This window comes from Strigops habroptila, chromosome 1 (genome assembly GCF_004027225.2).
Source record: "Strigops habroptila isolate Jane chromosome 1, bStrHab1.2.pri, whole genome shotgun sequence".
NCBI lineage: Eukaryota > Metazoa > Chordata > Aves > Psittaciformes > Psittacidae > Strigops > Strigops habroptila.
The window spans coordinates 80,991,074-81,006,778 of NC_044277.2; the positions used below are offsets into that span (position 1 = coordinate 80,991,074).

General features: G+C 37.7%; 1 long non-coding RNA gene across 1 annotated transcript; it reads left to right on the forward strand.

Annotated features, from left to right (window-relative positions):
• The first annotated feature begins 868 nt into the window (after positions 1 to 868).
• LOC115616664 lies at positions 869 to 15,379 on the forward strand. Its single transcript, XR_003994344.1, has 3 exons — positions 869 to 1,105; positions 15,056 to 15,116; positions 15,202 to 15,379. It is a non-coding gene; the product is annotated as an uncharacterized LOC115616664 (long non-coding RNA).
• The last annotated feature ends 326 nt before the right edge of the window (positions 15,380 to 15,705 follow it).

Below are 15,705 nucleotides of genomic sequence, written 5' to 3' on the forward strand. Positions count from 1 at the left end.
AGAAGTATATTTTTTCATAAATATCCAGTTTAATACTTCTGAAAAGAAATTGTGCACTAAACGAAATATTCATGATCAAGGCTCTGAGCTGTTAGAATGTAATAATGATCCTGGGAGACAAGAAAAGGGAGCAAAAATATTATTTGTCCTATTGTAGTACATTTTAATTAATTTTTCAGTAAGTCTGCAACTCCTTCCTTGGTAAAGTTACTAATTATATACTAGCTTAGTAGGTAAAAATTGCATAGATGGCTAAAGGGATGTAAAAAGCAGTCTTCATGACACTTACTGGAAAATCTTTGTTTCCTTATTTGGCAAGCCAATGTGAACAATAATTTTCTAGTAAAAGGATTATGAGGATTAACTTGGTGACAAAAAGATCAAGTTCCAATTCAAAAACCTAGATTAAAATACCTAAATTGAGCTTGTAAATTTAGGAAAATTAGCACTCTGTTTAGTTCTAGAAGAACAAGCCACATCACTCTGTCTCCCTGAAGTCTGTCAATGGGGAGAGCTAATAGAATCTGAAAACAGTCCAAAGAACATACAGGCTGGGAAGATGTTTCCTAACAACAAACTTCAGGATTGTGAGTACTTTTCTGTCTGAACTTTTTTCTTTCCCTTATACTTGCAGGTGAGGTCTGAGAACTCAGCTGGAATACAGAATATTTTGCGGAGATCAGGCACCTAAAAACCAAAGGGAATTAATGGAAAATAGAAGAAAATTGCCATGCCTGCCTCTTTCTGCTCTGTCTTTAGCATAAACATTGCATCCTTTCAAATGTCTAGAATGTGATTTATTTGACTAATGTAGTATCTCTTACAGCATGAGATACTCACTATAAATTTTAATTGTAGTCATTGGTGTTGTCATCCATGGAATTTAAGACACGATTTTTCACATCCTAAAGTAGGAAATCATACAAATTGAACCTTTAAAGTGCTTACTGTACTTACCTGGCAAGGAAAGGAAGCTCTTAGCTCAGATGCAGATGCCTACAGCAATGGCATTAAAATTTAGTGGTATGAGTGCTACTCTTCAAGACCATGAAGACGATCAAGATGCCTAGGAAATCTTGCAGCCAGTGAAATACCTGAAGAAGAGGTGTGTATTTGGCCAAAGCTTGTTTCTTAAGCTTAACCAGTGATTATTCTACACATGAGCAACTTATTCGAACAGGAGGAAGTTTGCAAAAAAATTCCCTGGGTTTTCGCCCTAAACTGGGTTATATTAAAACTGGCAGATAGTAAACAGGCAAGAATCCTACAGCCTGGCTTTAATCCTTGTTTTGTAGTAGTGAATCTGATCAAGGAATTATTTTTTTTCCCAAAATTATTTTCACTAGTTTTTACACCATGAGCTGAATTTATGAGGCCTCGTTCCCAGTGTTAGACAAACCTGAATGTTATAAGTCCTACTTCGGCTTGGTGTTTTTAAGCTTCTGTCATAGTGGTTAATTATATAAAATAGATATATTTTATATAATAATATAATATTATATAATATAAATAATATATAAATTATAGATATATTTTGTGGCATTTAAATGCCATATATCCCATGCCTTCCCAATAAGTTATAAATGCAGGCTGACCAAAGAAGAAATAGGAAATAACACAAGTCATATTACATGCTGCCAAAATAATGTTTAATATTTCACAACTTTATCCATTCCACAAAAATCGTCGTCTCACAGCTGCTGGACTTGCATTATTGTTTATTTTTTAGAAGAAGCCTTCCTGGTAGTAATATTTTTTAATGTTTACCTGTAAGAATGAATGGCACTGAATAGCATAAGCACTGGCAAGGCTACATGTGACTCTTCATCTCATGCCTCTATTCCTTGTTCACTGGAGATGAACAGTGATCAGAAGGTGTTTCTACCCAGTGGCAATTTACTGATGTCAGGATATTTTGCTGTAGCTGACTTCAAGGTCAACAGACTTAATAAAAGAGTGACCTGCTTAGTTTAAAGATCAGAGAGACATCAGGCTGTTCTATTGTTGGGGTTTTTTTGAGCAGAGGAAGGGTTTGTTGAAGAAAATACTGATATTTAGGCAATGAATTCTCCTATTCCTACTGCAATCAGTACATCATAAGAATGAAATTCATTGGAAAAATGAATGCTTACTGCAGTTGAAAGGCCTTGACAATCTCAGCAAAAGACAGTTTTTGGCAACATTTAAAGTATAAACTGTTATTTATAACACTACTTCTGTGTATATCCTGATACTTCTGTAACTCATTGATTTTTATTTTTTTTCCCTGACCAACAATACTAGGGGCAGCTGAGTAAGCACAGAAGAGATGGATTGTGAAATCCCACTTAGATTTGCAACTCTTTGGCAGGGAAATGCTTTAATGAATAGACTGAAAGTGTGAAACTATATGCAGATATGTTATGATGAATGTATATGCTTAACTTTTCTGGCCTTGAAGGTCCTGGAAGACCTTCACAGTACTTTATTTACTTTACCAGGATGATTAAGGAAGAAAAAAAACCCAACACATACGCACACACATTTACCATAAAATTCTTAATGAGATAAAAATAATCTCAGCTGAAGATACCATAAAGGACTACTTAGCATTTTGCTTGTGATTTTACATAATTCATCTAAATATAGTTAATTGCAAAGCAGATTTATTTTTGTTGTAGGTGACATTTTCAGACAGTAGCTTGATCACTTTGTTTCATAACGATATCCTGCATATCTATTTTGGTGTATCTGTAGAACTTGAATCAAGCTACCTTTTCTACTTTTACATTTCAGAGCCTCTGCTATCTCTTCCACTCCTGGCTGTATGATGATAGTGTGTGTGTTTATATATATATGTATATGCGTGTGTATATATATATACATGCACACATACATACACATATATAACATGATTAGATCAATATTTAAGTCAAATAGTTCTTCAGGATTAATAACGTCAGTATTCACGTGGACTAGTCCTTCAACTTTGAAAGCAGACAGTCTTTTCTTTTCGAACTTCATTCCCTTACAGCATTGTGTTCAAAGCCGAAGTCACCGAAACATATGAGCATGTGCTTAAATATAATTGTTCATTTAGGGCCGTTCTTACTCTGCAAATCTTTTAAGGCTCTGCTTAAAGTTAACCAGTATGTTACTGGACTGAGCGTTTTTGCAACAGGTGGTAAGTTTGTACTTCCTAAGAGTCCTTCTACTGCAGAGACAAGTTCACTTAAGAAGAAGAAATGCTCTGATTTGGGGGGGGAGGGGGGAGGAAGGATGTGTCACTATAATTTCTTTTTAAGGCCAACAGAAACCATTGTGATTATTTTAGTAGAATTGTAGAATGGTTTGGGTTGGAAGGGGTCTTAAAGATCATGTAGTTCCAACTCCCCTGCCGTAGGCAGGGACACCTCCCAGTATGCCAAGTTTCTCAAAGCCCCATCCAACCTCACTCTGAACACTGTCAGGGATGGGGCAGCCACAACTTCTCTAGGCAACCTGTGGCAGTGCCTCACCACCCTCACAGTGAAGAATTTCTTCCTTATATCTAGTCTAAATCTCCCCTCTTTCAGTTCAAAGCCATTTCCCCTTATCCTATCACTACATCGCTTTGTAAAAAGTTCCTTTCCAGATTTCTTGTAAGCCCTTTTTGGGTACTGGAAGGCTGCTATAAGGTCTCCCCAAAGCTTTCTCTTTTCCAGGCTCTCAGTCTATGTTCATAGGAGAGATGCTCCTTTGGACCCACTTCAATAGGTCCACGTCCTTCTTACGTTGGGAGCCCCAGTTCTGAACGTAGTACTTCAGGTGGGGTCTCACTAGAGCGGAGTAGAAGGAGAGAATCACCTCCCTCGACCTGATGTTCATGGTCCTTTTGGTACAGCCCAGGATTTGGTTGGCTTTCTGGGCTGCAAGCACACACTGCCAGCTCATACCGACTTTCTCGTCAACCAACACCCCTAAGTCTATCTCCTCAGGGCTGCTCTCAATCCAGTCTCTGCCCAGCCTGTATTTGTGCTTGGAATTGCCCCAACAGACCACACTTATTTTGAGTTTTAACTGAACACTTGTTGGATAATATTCAAAAGATGTTTCATAACTGTTGTCGCAAAGGGCTTATTCAGTAATGGATGTTGAGTGTTTTTTGAGTGATCATCATTTGAATTGCTGTTACTCAAAGGACATAGAAATATATATTGTATCTCAGTTTAGTGAAGAGTTATATATCTTATTACCTTCCAGTGTCAATGTTTAGCTTCTTTGGTGTGGTTTCTTAAAGGTTTGAGGCATACATAGTAGCACTGTGTCATTCCTTATCCCCCTTTTTTAATTCCAGGCTAACCACTTGAACCTACTAACCATTTTTAAACAAACTTGAAAGAAAGTTATGAGTCTCAAAGGTGTAATTTTCATAGGTATTTCATGAAAATAGGTAGCTAGAGCTGTTAAGTCCGGCTGGCAGAAATCCTGCCGGACTCTGGTTCTTATCAGGCATCAGAATATCCAAATATGTTCAACATAACTAAGCCTGGTTACCTCTGAATTTCTTCTGTTTGTGAAATTTATTTTTTCATAGTACCAGTACTGTTTCTGCTGCATGTCTGGGATTCTTATAGGCTAATTGGATTATTTTAAGATTGGATTGATTAATATATTATTATATAATTATGTAAGGTATAATAATATATAATAAAATTGTATATAATTATATAATTAATTATATTAAAATTGGGGTTTCAAACTAGATGATCTTATGATCCTTTCCAACCCTAACCATTTTATGATTAAAAACTATTGTGAGTATGTTGGGCCATATAATGCGAAGTGCCAAGCCCATCACTCCCATTGACTCTTCCTTGCTTGGACTGTATCGTTCATTTATTCTTTTATTATGATCTCTACTCCTAAGGGTCAATCTTTCTATCACAGGCATAGCAGTCATGAATCCATATCCTCTCTAGACACTCCCTCAATATAAAAAGCATAAATCATTTATTGAGTGGCTAGAAGGGCACAGCTATTAGTCTAAAAACAGAAACCTATTAAAGCTTCATTAAGAAATTCAAGTCAAATATTCCACTAGAAGAGTACTCTATAATAAAATCATATTACTTCCCTTTCTGTGGCATCATTGGTGACAAAGGTTATGTCTACTGTCCTATCAGTGTTAGTTCTACTCTGTTACGTGATTACAGAAATAATGTCTTTTTGGTCAACAGGTCTGCACTGTGAAAAGGCAGAAATACAGCTGAGGATAGTGACAAGAATAATAAATCTTTTTCTTTACCCATACACAATGTATTCTGTATATAGAGATATAACGTAATACATAGAGGCAGTTAAACTAAATGCCTGGTATTTTTTTCCCCATAAGGGAATGTTTGCCAAGCCATCTTTTTCCTGGTACATTAATGTCTCTTCTTGGATACCCTATGTATTTTGCTGGGTAAAAGTTAGCATGTGCTGTGGCTTGTTTGGTTGTGTCCCTGTGCTGACTGGCCAGCTGGCAGCTAATTCACAGAATGACTTTTCAAAATTACTGAATTTAGGCACTGAATGCTGCTTGCCTTTTCCAGCCTGCAAAACTAGTTTAGACATCTCCATTCCACTCAGCTGCCAGTTTTCATAAAAAAAAAAAGATAGGGGCTTAATGTTTCTGGGATTCCTATTTGTCTGTCAAATGTTGTTGAGATTGACCAACAAGTTCAAAAGTAGCTGTCATCTGTGATAGACGGAGACAGGGTACATCACCTAAGTCTTGCTCCATATGGAAACTGAACTTTAAGAAAGAAAACATTAGCTGAAACAAAAACATTTTTTATTCCACTTTTGTAAACTGAATGTATTTGTCAGTGTGATGATGCAATAAATATGACCAGTCATGTAAACACACAAGGTTAAATTGTCCTTGCAAATAACACTGTGATATGAAAGTGAAACAATATATTGGAATAATCACTGAACATTCCAAACAGTAAATTAAACTCTTTTAGCACTGGGGAATACTAAATAACTGCATCTGAGTATGATCTTTTTTATCTCAATAGGAAAATTTTCCTGGTTTAGAGACAGAAAAAGTCTCAGATACAATAATTTTACTGAGTAACAGTTTATTTATTAGCGATTATTATTGCTTACCACCAGTTTAGATGGAATTCTGTCAGTATTCTAACCTGTCATGAGGTTTCATCAACATTTCACATTTTTATACTTAAAACAACATGGCATCGTTTTGAGTTAAAATCAAATACAACTTCACAGGAAAAACTTTACTAATAAATCCTTGCATATCTGATAAAAGACTAGCAGAATTTGGCAGGGGAGAAAGCCTCTGTACTTGGAAGTCTATAACTAACACAACTATCCTTTGGGCCAAATAGGAATACCTATGAGCACATTGGTCCTGTGTAAATTCTGTGTGACTTTTGTATCTTGGACATACTGTAGAGTGCTTAAGAAGGAAAATGTAATTTAAATAATGTAAGAGGTGATTAAGCTGTGGCCCAGAGGGGGAAGAGCTGTTGTTCTTGCAGCCATGTTGGAAGGTCAACTTGGGAGTTAACAGAGATGCTGTCAGAAACATTGTATCTTCATCCTCACACAGGGCATCTTAGTCTTTGAATGTGCCTATCACAGAGGTTGCAGGTGTGACCATATTTATATTTGAGCAATAAGCCTCTTTAGAACAGTCATTTTTATTCTAAGTCATAAAATTATTTTTGTTTCTTGCACCGTTTAAAAAAAAAAAAAGTTTAATCAAGCGGTTTCTCCTAATGAAAAATATATTTTGGTAGGGCAGGTATTACCTGTCTTTGCTCCAGTTTTGTCATCTTTCTATACAGGATTCATACCTGAAAATATTAATAAAATAAGGCTTATCATGAGTAGCTTTTGGGCCATTTGTCATTTCAGTACCTAGCTTAGGGGGTCTGAGTGACAGACAGTGAAGAGGGGAAGTGTCTTATGATACTCATAAGTACTACTGCAGGAGACTATGTTTATAACTGGAACTAAAGTTTTCTATTTAAAGATAGCTTTACATTAGAAGTTATGATAGCTAGATAGTGTCTTAATTTGGGGGGATTATTTATTTATTTATTTATGGTCAAGGGGGCATATTTGTATAATATGCAAAAGCATAACTGGCCAGTTCATCCTATATAGGCAAGTGGGAAATTGCACATTCATTTGCAACCAGCTACGTTCTCTCAGGGAGAGAAACATTTTACTGAGTCGAGCAGGACAGTAAAATATTCAGAGCAAAGAGGTGGTATCCTGACAGCAAAGAAGATGCTGAGTGAAGCGAGGAATAAGTAGGCAAGCCAGAGTGGTCCAGGGTGAAAAAGTCTTTGGACCCTAACAGGACTATGCAAAGGTTGCTACAGCGGAGAAAGCCTGGAAGTAAGGATGTGCCCTAACGGTACACAATGGCTGAGGAAACCATTGTGTATGAATCCTTTTTGTTCGTATTTTTTTTATCACTAGTCAAATTGAGTTCCATCTCCTTAAAAAGTTACTCTCTTTAATTTTCTAATAATACATGTTTTCTGATTTTTAAAGCTTTTCAGGTTTTCTGGTGTGCTTACTATAAGGAAAAGGAATAGGCTAGTCTTTTCAAAAATACTGACTCAAGCATTTTCACACTAGCTGTTAGCAACTCATTACTTTATACTAACTTATACTGGAAGAACAGCCACTATTCCAAGTGAAGCACCAAAAAAGAACACAAAAAAAATGCTCTTAGGCTTTCCTTTAGACCCATGCCCTTTGCAACCAAGGATGATGGCACTGAACACTAATGGTCAGGTTAAAAATGGTAAAACTATAGAAAGAGTATGCACTACGAGTTGTAGAATACTATTGGCCTAAGTCACAAGCTGGTAGTGACACTAACCATGCACTTCTGCCTCTGCCTCTGAAAGCACATGGTGTTCCGGAACAGTCTGCTTCAGCTATGAAGGGCGAAGATTAATGAAGAGTTTCTTGCTAGTCAAAAGAATTGAACGTTTTTTTACTATTATTTTTCTGTTCCCCTTCTTCCTTTTGGATGGTTCTGTCACAGTAAATAAGAACAATCTGCATAGAGGCTGTAGAAATTTGGCCTCTTAAATCGTCTTTGAAAAATGAGATTTGGGAATCTAAATCTAATATGTATTACAAAGCAGTGTGCAGCTATTCTTCAGTCCCTTTTGTTTCCAGATTTTCCAAGGAATTAAGGCATCTAAAAATGCTAAGGTGTGACTGGGGGCTATTCAGTGTTTGATTTGTATCCATCTCATGGGATTCAGTGTCTAATGTTTATGTATTCTTTTCAGTCCTGGCTTCCGTGGAATTTGGATTCATCTGAGTCATCTGGTGCTTTGTAATAAACTATCCAGTTTCGGGGAGAGGGGGCAGGGTATGTGGAGAGGGTGTTAAGTGTTGTATGCAAGTAAAACTTGGAATTTAACATAATCATTATTTGACATAATTAGATTTTCCAGTAACCATGAATTAGCTGACAGTAGGTCATGTTTAATTGAATATTTTAAAATGAGTATACTTTAGCATTTTATTGCCTAATGTCACTATATTTAAGTGCCCGTCAGTATTTTCATTATGAACCATATTTTGGAAAATGGAGTTTAATTAAACAGTATCTCTACTGTTCTAAATTTTGTCAGGCTGAGAGCTGGCATACAGGCTAGACAGAAAATATTTCACAACATAATTATGGCCCCAGAGAAATTGAAGCGAGCAGACAAGACATTCACCTAAGTTCTCAAAGTACATCTGTTAAGAGCAAAATCTAAAGAAGCCAAAGTGGATGAAGGAAGTTTTTTGGGTTTGGGGTTTTTTTCCGTGTAACTTAATAAAAGCGCAGTGTAATCAGCTGGGAAGTGAACAGTGTTTAAAAAGCAAAAGCAAAATTAAATTGTCTGAGGAGGAGGGAGAATGCATTATAGCAGAGATCTTCCCCTGTTCCTCAGAAACAGTAGTCGTCTTAAGTAATCTAAAATCTTTGCAGTCAGCACTTTATGAGCATGTACAATCAAAGTGTAAAATTCATAAAGTAGTCACACAGGACAAGTGGTATATAAATTTTGTTACAGATAGAACTACAGGGATTTGTGGAGTCATTTAACAACCTCCGATATGCTGGTAAGTCTTGCAATAGAAGATGAGAATGCCAATTTTAAACTTTGGAGGTTATATTTAAGCTGTATCGTGAGCCATTTGCTACTACAAAAGAAGATTCCTAGTGTATGTAAGGTGGAAACAAAACCTGCTAAAATTGTAAAAGATGTTATTCTGTAGTTGTGCTGTACAGCAGATCAATGTCCAGTCTTACGAGTGAAGTAGAAAGTAGTAAATGAGTTCTAGTAAATGAGAACTAGTAAATTCAGTTCCATATCCACCTTCATTACCATTTCCAAAACATACAATACTTGCTCAAGCTATTGTACAGTGGCTCTAAAAGAACATTGTAGTACTGAAGACTGCTGCATTACAGATGTTCTGTCAGTGCAGATGCTAGAAGACTAGTGAATTGGTAAGATACATAGAGAACTAATATATACAATACACTGAAATATTTCAGTGTATGGTATGAAATCTGCCAAATAATGATGTTAAAATAGAAGGTATAAATATGCCCAAGAATTTTAGTAGGAAAATATTAACTGAAAAAGGCCCTGACTGTATAGGTGTGACAGGTGTGGAGGGGTGTACTTTTTTCGGGAAGAGGGAGTATTTTTGTGTTTTGTGGGGGTTTTTTAGAGATAAAGGCAGAGAAAGGAGACAGGTTGAAGGGAGAGTGATTTGCGGTTGTGTCTCATTTTTTTAAAAAAGATCACAGTCAATTGTGACAATAAAATCACTTCGAAGTAGCATAGGACTGGATCAAAAAAAACCCTTCAGCAACAGTATGTGTATTTCTGACACAGCATATGTTTGGCTCGTCACTTCAAATATGTTAAAAAAAAAAAAAGGTCAGAGTAATTTTAACTTGTCGTTGTTCTGCCAGGTTTTCTATTGCCTGCCTCTGTAACTCTAGTGATGTGCCCAATTCGGCTGTCCATACCTCTCTGAAAGATTTTATTTATTTATTTGCTGCTGTTGTTCCTTTCTGTATTTGGTTAATGTGGCAAGGATTAAGTAGTAGGAGGGCTGCGGGAATGGCTTCTGTGAGAAGATACCAGAAGCAACCCCCATGTCCGACACAGCTCATTTGAGCAGGCTCCAAGATGGACCTGTTGCTGGCCAAAGCTGAGCCAAGCAGCAACTTTGTGATCGCTTCTCTGTTACCATATTTAAGAAAGGCTAAAAAAAGCTGTATGACAGCAGCTCAGAGAGCCAAGTGAGAATATGTGAGAGAAACAATTACGGAGACACCAGTTCAGTGAAGAAGGAAGCAGAGGAGGTGCTCTGGGTGCTGGAGCAGAGATGGTCCTGCAGCGCATGGTGAAGATTCTGGTGAGGCAGGCTGTCTCCCTGCAGCCTATGGAAGTCTACAGTGGAGCAGATACCCCCATGCAGCCTGTGGAGGACTCCATGCCAAAGTACATGGAGTGCCCTGAAGGAAGCTACAGCCCATGGAAAGCCCACACGAGAGCAGTTTTTCTGGCAGGACCTGTGGCCCCGTGGGTAACCCATGCTGGAACAGCCCATTTCTGAAGGGCACACTCTGGAAAGGACCCATGCTGGAAGAGCTGTTGAAAAAATGAAGCTTGTGGGAAGGACGCGCGTTAGAGAAGTTCATGAACTTCCCCACACCAGGGCAGGGGAAGACCATGTTAAGGAAGGAGCAGCAGAGAAAAAGCACTCTGAACTGACTGCAACCTTCATTCTCTATCTCCCTGCACTGCTTCAAGTAGAGAAGGTATGATTCAGGAGTGATGGTGCTGGGCACACACAGGGCCTCTGACTCGATTTCCCATTGCAGCTGGGAAGCCCCACAGACGTAAGGCTTGTTGCGGGCTTTGTCCATCCCTACAGCTTGCGGCCAGCCTGGCCTAAGCAGTCACCAAATGGAAGGCCTGTTGCAGTCCTGGTTCTCAGGTGAATAGCAATGAGTAGTGGTAGCTGCAGTGACCCCTTTTAGTGCAGCAATTTTGTGCAGTCAGGCAACTGCACAGCCAAATGCAAAGTGAGCTTAACACAGACCTCCATGAAAACTGCTTTTCTCACCTTCCTGCTTTTGTTTTGCCTGTATGTGTTGTATGACTCACTGCCACCAGTTCCCTCCTTTCAGAGACTCAGCCATTACATAGGATGGGAGTCAACAGCTTTAATGCCCTGATTCACCAACTTCTGACAGGAATCAGCTAAAGCAATAGTTCGCAGCCAGGTCTTCCTGCTGTTCCTTTTCAGTAGCTTATCTGTCTGAACAGAGGCCATATTGATATTGTTCCCAGTGCAGAGAACTTGCATGAATCTACATCACCAGCCTCTACTTAAAAGACCTTCTTTAGACTTGCTAAAAAGGAAAAGATTGTCTGCTTCATCACATAGTCTGCAAATGTCATCCAGGAAAAGGAGAAACTGTGTGGCATTATGTGATAGTTATATGTTAGTGATATGTATTAGTGTTATAACATCTCCAAGTTTTTAGAGGTGTGACATTTTCCAAGTGAGAGAGAGAGGAGCCAGCAAGGAGAGAGGTGCTATGTTGGACCTTGTTCTTACCAACAAGGAGGAGCAGGTGGGGAATGTGGATATCATATTCTACCTGATGAAGTAAAAATTTATTTGTACCAGCAAATTGACTTTACAGATTTCTAACACATCACACTTCATCTAGGGTAATAGAAGTATTTCACTCAGAAGAAAATTTGGGTAGAGTTTTTCAGAGTCTTAGTGGCCTAAAATCTATAATGTGCATTGCCCAGCCCTGGTAGAATACAACAACAATTGCTTTAAGAAATGGAGAGAGAATTTCTTAGTAGTATAAACCATTCTATTTCTTTAGATGTAGTTCTCTAGTTTAGATATAGTAATTGGACTAATAGTCACTCTCTGTAGCGTGGTATTTCAAATTACCCTTAGAGTTTACATTTGCTGAAGTCATTGTTTTACTGAATATTCTTTGAAGCAGCTTTAGGCCAACCAGCTTTGGTGGGTTTGCCTTGGCCAACAGCCGAACTCCCATCCATCTGTTCAGTTCCCACCCCACAGCCCCAGTCTCCAAGGGATGGAGCAGAAAAAAAGAATATGATTGAGAATATGATTGAGAAAGAATAAGTATTGAGAAAAAAACAGAGATCCCTTACCAATCACCATCACAGGCAAAACAGGCTTTGATTTTTAATTTATTGCCAATTAAAATGTGGGGCTGCTTTCAGTCCACAACAGCTCTTCTCTGCTGTTTCTTCTTCCTCACGCTTTTCCCTGCTCCAGTGTGAGGCCTTACCACGGGCTGCAGTGGGCTCTCCATGGGCTGCAGTTTCCTCCAGAGCATGTCCATCTGCCCCACCGGGGTTCCTCACTGCTTGACTTCCTTAAGGTTTTGTAAACTGAGCTTAGGCAGAGAATCTTTGAACACTAAAAGATGTCACATGTACTTACACAATGCCTCAACTCTTACTTGCTGCTAAACTTCAGGGCCGTTTTTCAAAACCAGCAGCTCCCAATTTACCCCATGCCGCCTTTCCCCAGCAAAACCAAAATAACGATAACAATAATCAGAAAGACTCAGGAATAATGATAGAAGCTTAAGATATTTGAGGCCAAGACAGAAATGAGCAATCCTCTAAAAAAAAAAGAAGAGCAAACTCAGGCATTCTATTATGATTCTGAAACTAATCATAACAGTTCAAACTTAATCCCATAGTTGATAGGGTGGGGGCCTTTGTTTAAAATGTGATATTTGATTTCTTAACAATTTCTCTGTCATTTTCAGTTAAAGAAAATTTCACCTGCACAAACTATGCTGAAATCTATCTGACATTTATTTACTCCTTATGCTAGCAAAAAAAAAAAGAAAGAAATTCATCAGGGGACTGGAACAAAAGACAGTGTTGCAACAGCTTTCTCTCGAATAGGATGAGATAGCTTTTACAGGATTGTACACTGTTTGCTTTATTTTTTTCTTTTTAAATCGGATATTGGATCTCTGGTCAAGTAAAATAATGTAATATTATTCTGAGAAGAGATCTAACTTTTTTTTTTTTTTTTTTAATTTGAGTTCAAGTGGGAAAACCTCTAACAACTTTAAACTACACCATCCCAGTCCACAGGCCTGATCTTTAAATGAAGTGCTTATAAAAATTTAAAGTGCTCTTGTAATTTTAAACCAGTGTATGCTGCAATGCCCAGAACCCTGATCATTTCCAAATTCTACTTCCAATAAATTTAAATTGCTTTGTGCAATGCAGAGCAGTTTAAAATTATTGGAGTACTTTAAATTCCATACTGAAATGCCTATAAAATTTGAAGACCTCCAATAATTTTAAATCACTCTGCATGTTGTACTGCAATTTGAGCCTATTTGAAAACAAAAGTCCAAGTATCCTATGCTTTAATTTGCAATGATAAGCAACACTGGAGTATAACCGTTAAGTATTTACATGAAACGTGCCACTTCTCGATGAATTAATTGAAGTAAAGATGCAAAATACAATGAGGAAGTATTCAGACAAAAAACTTATGCTTCTTTTTAAGATAATAGGATAGTGTCATTGTTTTGAGGCAGAGAGCTACTACTGTAGCACAAACAAAGTGGTATTTGGAGTATGAAATTAGGGAGTTCGTGAATGTATGAATTATTATTCTTTGTCACCACTATAAATAATATAGATGACTATTCTTCAGTAAGCTGACAACATGCAAAGTACTGAGCATGAACACACCTACACGATGTGTCAAGGCAGTACATCTGGATGCTACCTGGAATGTGTTTTATCAGCCAAATTTTACTCTTAAGACTGTCAATGTACATTCAGAGGAGCTTTCTTCACTTTAGGATTTGCTTCAAAATATATCTAATAATCTTACACGGTGATGTGTATCTTCTAAGACAATATGTGCACAGAATAGTTTACTATCTTGCCTTATCTTCAATAGGTTTTAGTCATCTCAGGAGCCAGGAAATAAATAAAATAGTAACAAACTTACAGTAACTTAGTATTAATTTTTTGGCATATTATATGGGCAACACTTTCCAAAAGCATACAGTGTTAGCTTAGCTTTCTTCAAGGGAATTTCAAAGGGAGGTTTTTCTTTAGGAAAGAGAGAATGCTGATTGTTTGCATTATAATTCTTAGAGTGATAAAAATCCTGTGGCTTTGTTCTGAATTTAGGGGTTTTTTTGCAATCAGAAACAGGTAGCAAAAGCCACTGAATGAAGGAAAAAAAATGCTCTCAAATAGAATTAAAGTACATTTTTATGCAAAACTGGAGGAAAATGGCTGCAGTCATTTGAATCCGTTGAGGACACTGTTATTTTAAGAGCCACAATGAGGTAGCTCAGTCTTTACGTTCTAATCTACTCCCATTTAGTATGTTTCTTTTTACTTTGTGCACCAAGAAAAACACTCTAATATAATAAAAGGCAGTTGTCAGCTTAACCTCAGACAATTCATTAGGGGACTGAATTTTTTGTTTATAGTCATAACTTCAGTTAAAACTGACACTGAGAATATAGTAGAGAGATAACATATAGATACTTGGGACCACACCACAGGCCTGAGGAAAAATTCAGAATCCTTTTGCAACTGTAGAAGGAATTTTGCATAAGCAAAATGGGACCATCAGCAGAGAATTTTGAGAAGTGCACTTGAGCAAATGCAAGTGCCGTGAGATAAATCGAAGTTAAATGACTAGTTATTCTGGGGCTAAGAAGGCCTTCTTGTCTGTGCCCTACCTTCAGGCTAGGTGTTCCTGATAGTGAGATGACAATTGGTTTTGCCATGTCTTAGACTTAAATGATAGTAAGCTTTGTTCCATCTCAAAATTTCATTTGTTGGCAACCTTAGTAATTATTTGTACTTAGGCTAAGAGACTGCATTTCTGGGATAAGACAAAGCCAGGCAGGTGACAGAGTACATCTCGTGGCAGCATAAGAGCCATCTATGACCCTAGTTGCTTCTTTTTACAGCTTTGTTCCTTCTCAGGTGTGCTGCAGAAAGTCCTGAAGCAGATAGAAGGACTGTTCTCAGGTAAGTGAAAACAGTGATATTTTTTCAAAGCTGTCACTGCTACTGAAAGAAATGTTAGCTAACTGTATGCTTTCTTCTGTTCCAGAGTAAATTTTCTACAGCTAGAAAAATTCACCTCCAAGTGGAAGGGGTACTGGCATTTGTTAACTGCCTGAGAAGTTTATCAACAAACTTTATCATTAAACAAAAATGAAACAGAGAAGCAAATTTGGCATGTAATTGCATTACCTAAGAGTGAATAAAAGTAACTAAATATACCAAAACTTTCTCTATTATTTTGCTTATTAGAAAGATCATCTACTTTCTGTGTATAAATTGACTCTAGTAGGCAGCTAAGCAACACACAGCTGCTTTCTTCCCTCCACAGTGGGACTGGGAGAAAATAGAGCAAAAGCGAAAAAACTTGTGCGTCAAGATATAGTTTTATAAGGAAGGGGGTTTGAGTAATGCAAAGGCAGTCACCACACTGACAAGCAGACTGATGCCTAGCATATCTTTGAGTAATGGCTACCTACCCAACATTCCCATCTCCTGCCCTGCCCTGAGATTTTAGTACTGAGCATGATATTATATAGCATGGAATATCCCT